The sequence below is a fragment of the Ambystoma mexicanum genome, chromosome 3q (assembly GCF_040938575.1).
Source record: "Ambystoma mexicanum isolate Mex_15411 chromosome 3q, UKY_AmexF1_1, whole genome shotgun sequence".
NCBI classification, from domain to species: domain Eukaryota; kingdom Metazoa; phylum Chordata; class Amphibia; order Caudata; family Ambystomatidae; genus Ambystoma; species Ambystoma mexicanum.
Genome location: NC_090926.1, coordinates 827,012,906 through 827,017,880, shown reverse-complemented (window position 1 = coordinate 827,017,880; position 4,975 = coordinate 827,012,906). Strand labels below are relative to the sequence as shown.

At 39.9% G+C, this 4,975-nt stretch overlaps 1 long non-coding RNA gene across 1 annotated transcript; it reads right to left on the bottom strand.

Moving 5' to 3' along the window:
- Nucleotides 1–453: 453 nt before the first annotated feature.
- Nucleotides 454–1,378, bottom strand: LOC138581925 (uncharacterized). Its single transcript, XR_011304877.1, has 2 exons — nt 851–1,378; nt 454–763 (listed from the first exon to the last, which is right to left on the bottom strand). It is a non-coding gene; the product is annotated as an uncharacterized lncRNA (long non-coding RNA).
- Between the last annotated feature and the right edge of the window lie 3,597 nt (nt 1,379–4,975).

Here is a 4,975-nt window from a genome sequence, read left to right as displayed (position 1 = left end):
GACATGAGTCGGGGCCTGCTGGCAGGTGACCGTCAATGGTGTGTGGGTGGGGGACATCATTCGGGGCCTGCTGGCAGGTGCCCGTCAATGGTGGGTGTGTGGGTCGGTGGGGACATGAGTCGGGGCCTGCTGGCAAGTGACCGTCAATGGTGGGTGGGTGGGCGACATGAGTCGGGGCCTGCTGGCAGGTGCCTGTCAATGGGGGACATGAGTCGGGGCTTGCTGGCAGGTACCCGTCAATGGCCGGTGGGTGGGGGAAATGAGTCGGCACCTGCTGGCAGGTACCCATCAGTTTATGTAAATCCAACAGATTGTCCACAAGATTGTGGAACTCTCCCGTCCCCTGCACACCCTTTATACTGTAGAAACAGTCAATATTTCTATACAATGGTAATATTCAGTTTCTTTCAGAAAAAAAAAGAAATTAATGAGAGAAGCTAATTCATGACACTATTATAATAAAACAGAATGATGGGGACCATCGGTTTTAATTGAATTTTAAATTAATTGTTATAGATATGAATTTCAATTCATTCATCATCCAGTCTTTGTAAACATAATAACATAAATGTGTTCATTTTGAGGTTACATTCAATATTATAATACAAGGGCATACAAGGTACTCATCACACTTTCTATACAATAGGCTTTTCACATGGTATATCCAAAGAAAGTAATGATGAATATTTTCTCGACGCGTTTCGGGGTGTCCCCTTCTTCAGGAATTGATAGCCCTCTTCATTGCCGTTAATCTTTGTTTCGTCTATAATGTATGATACAATGATCAAATTTTAGATTCTCACTGATAACTGTCATTTAACTCTTGGGAGAAATTTTTAATAATAATCACCTGGATGTTCAATGTGGAATATCCTAACTGGATTTATTATCAATAGCAATATCAGCCCAATAATGGTTATTCAACCTGTAGATGTGATAAAAAGACAATAGGGAAAGCTCAATTAAAAACGGGATCTTAATTCATGAAGGAAAATCTAGTCATGTAATATCTAAGAAAAAATATTACCTTTCGGTATTTCTGTAAAAAGCTACTACATCCATGGAATGGGTCGCTGTGGTATGTAGAGAGTCCTCAGGTACGGAGGTAGTGCAGTAATGGGCGATTCCTCCACTCGTGTCTGTAAAAACACGTATATATACTATATTAGATACACGAAAACAATGGGGTGGGATCATTCTGTGGAGAGTATTCTGTGAAGGCCTCTAGGCTCATGATATGCAATTGGGGAGCTGTTTACAAAGGATTCTCTTACCTCCTTCCTGAGAAGATGGCCGGTGCTGTAGCTCGAACCGTTCTACACGGTTTTCGCTAAAGATGGCCACTATTTACATTATGACGTCATCACGTCGAAGCGTGACGACGTCACTATGTTTAGAACGTCAACGTGTGACGGGAAAACAGACGTCATACGGACATATTTTAGAAAACAATGTGTAATTAACCAATAGTATATAGGTGTATATCTATACTGGTGCAGGGAGTTTGAGTCAAATGAAATAAAGGTGAAAAGAGTCGAAAGATAAATGTGAGGAGTGTCTCATGTAACTTCTGGGAAATCTATTGTTTACCACGGACAAAAGTTAATCGAATATTGGACATCCGTGTGTTTACTATTTCAAGAGAAGCATGCTCACATTCTATGGTCTGTAACTTAATACATCCTATGTCAGTAAAAAATCATCCTAAGTGAACTGAACAAATTCAAAAATGTATTTAACAGCAATTGATATTGTATCCACACTGGGTTTCTGATTGGGTCAGGGGAAACAGTATTTAGTTACAAAAATGAGGCTAAACTGTAATCTTCGTTCATCCCATTGGGAGCTAGACTGTTTAGTCTCTCTATCCAGAAGATTTCCCTCTGGTTCATACGTCTGGCATGATTGCCACCTCTTGGGGCTCTGTTCACAATTTCCAAAATCACAACCTTTAGTTGAGAAATATTATGTTTCTTTATGGAAAAATGTCTTGCTACAGGTGAGTTAACACTGTTGGTACGTATGTTACTTTTGTGTTCATTCCAGCGCTCCTTGGCTTTCCTTTGTGTCTGTCCAACATAGTAAATGCCGCATGGGCAGCTTAAACCATAAATGATTGATTTCGTGTCACAAGTGGCAAAATCCTTTAGTGGGATTTTTTGGCCATTTGATGGGTGTCTTACATAGCTTCCCTTCATTATGTTGTTACAATTGCCACAACTGAGACAAGCAAACGTACCTATTTTCCTCTTGGTGAGGGTTCTTTGATTGTCCACTCTCGGTCTTTCTGCTTTAACTAGGCTATCCCTGAAGTTCCGACCCCTCTTGTAGGCGATTATGGGTGGTTCAGGAAATAGTCTCTTTAGTTGTGGATCCAATTTGATTATACCCCAGTTCTTCTTGATCATCCTTGTTATGTGATGACTCTGTGCTGAATATCTTAAAGCGTAGAGAAATGGGATCTCCTTAGATCTATTTCTTGATATACGGAGGTCTTTCCTCTCCAATGTGAGTGTTTTTTCTTCTGCTTTCTTGATGATAGACTCTGGATAACCTCTTTCCTTGTATCTTTGTGTCATCAATAGGTTTTCATTCCTCAGGGTGTCAGTTGTTGAGATAATTCTCTTTAGTCTAAGGAATTGACTGTAGGGCAAATTATTCTTTAAATGCGTCGGATGATGGCTCCTGAAGTGTAACGTGTTGTTAACATCGGTGGGTTTGTGATAAATATTGGTGATTATCCCATCTTCCCCAATCTCTAGTTCAACGTCCAAAAAATGTAGTTTAGGGGTTCCAATTTCCATCGTGAATTTGATTCTGTCGTGGCCTGAATTGATGTATTTTAGGAATTCCTCTAGTTCGTGATGTTGTCCTCTCCAGATGACGAAAACATCGTCAATGTATCTTTTCCAGGTGATGATTTTTTTGCTAAATTTTGTTGGTATCAAAATCCATTTCATCTCCAAATGGTACATGAATAGATTAGCATAGGCTGGGGCCATTGCTGACCCCATTGAAGTTCCTGATGCTTGTAAATAGTACTGCGTCCTGTATCTGAAATAGTTGTTAATGAGTATAATTTTGCTTAATTTCATTAGGAAGGTTTTGTTTGCTTCACATTCATTTCTTAGTAGACACCATTCGAGTGCTTCCAAACCGTCTTGATGTGGGATGCATGTATATAGACTCTGTACATCAAACGAAACCAGTAGATCATTTCTGTTAATATCTGTTAAGGTGTCTAGGTGATTGAGAAAATCTGTGGTATCTTTAAGATATGTTGTGGTTGTTTGGACTATGGGTTGTAATGCCTTGTCCACATAAACTGCTAGTGGGTTGAAGATACTATCAGTTCCCGCAACAATCGGTCTGAGGGGGGGTTTTGTCAAGTTCTTATGTATTTTTGGCAGTCCATAGAAGATTGGAGTAATAGGATGTTCATTAATCAAAAACAATTTAGTCTTGTTGGAAATCCATCCTTGGTCCTCAGCTTCCTCAAGCGTAGTTTCAATAATGCTTGATATTTCTCTGACCGGATCTTGTTCAATTTTTATGTACGTGTTCTCATCTGTTAGGAGCTCTAAAATCTTCTCCTCATAGTATGTAGTGTCCATAATAACTATGGCCCCTCCTTTGTCTGCCGGTTTTAGGGTCAGGCTTCTGTCATCCGCAAGGTTCTTGATGATTTCATTCTGCCTTCTCCTGGTATTGTAGTTCCTTGTTCTGGTGAAATTAACCCTTTTGAGATCTTTTATCATCTGTTCTTCAAACATTCTGATGGTTATGTTATTGACTTGAGGGTCGAAATGACTCTTGGGTTTCATTTCTAAGTATTGATGTGGCTCTTGTGTAGTGTTGATTCCCATTTGTGAATCAAAAAAGACTTTGAGTCTCATTTTCCGTGCCAGTCTGTGAAGATTGATTTTTTCTTCCAGCAAATTGGAATTCTGGGTTGGTATAAATGTTAAACCTAGGTTCAATGTGTCCGTTTGGTCTTTGGATAGTGGTTTTGATGAAATATTAACAACTAGTTGTTTGGTTTGTTCCGCGATCTTAGATTTCTTATTGCCTCTTCGCGTAGTCTTTTGTCTAAAAAAACCGAGGGAGTGGTTTGTGCGTTAGAGGTAATCGCTTCTTGTGATGTATGTATAATCGGTCCACTTTCCGCGTTCTCCCTATTGATAACTTCGTCCCCACTTGTAGGTATTTCGCTACTGGATCCACTTGGTTCTTGTCCCGGTATTGGTGTTTTGTGGTTTTGTGGTCTTCTACCTGGTGCGGTTTTGTTTTGTGCGTAGTATTCTTGCCAGGAGTATACTATATCCTGAAGATAATCCAACGTATCTCTTCTGAATTTTCGGACTTTGCGTTGTTCTATGTCCTTTTTGTAGTTGTCCAATGTTCTGTTCACTTCCTCTATGATGGTTGTTAATTCCTCTTTGTTTTTAAATTTCGACAGTTGTTCTGTCAGGTCTTCGATTTCACTGTCGAGTTTGCTGACAGATTTTGCTAATTCCTCGATTGTCAATAATATAAGATCCAAAGAGCATTTATTTAAGATCTGCTCCCATTTCTTCACAAAATCTGGGTTGTCCTTGCACAGTGTGGGTCTTAAATATACCCTTAGTCCTCTTGGGATTCTTTGTGCTCGGTAGTATTGTGCTAATGTAGTAGCGTGTAGTTTTTGCGATATCTCCCTTCTGATGACCCTCTCCAATTGTGTAATAAGTTTCTCTGGACTAGTCGTTGTTGGTGTGGTTGTTTCGATTTCCTTCAAAAGCCCTAAAATTCGTGTGGCTTCCTCTTCGTTAAATGCCAAAGTTGTGGCGTGTTTTTCTGTAATTGCATTGATCTTTGAAAAAGACATCCCTTAGGGAGGCGGAGGTGATTGTTAGTATTTCTATTGGGTGCTGCTATGGCTGTTGTGTCACTCCCTAAGCATTTTTAGGGGGGCAGAGAGCAAGAATCCAATATT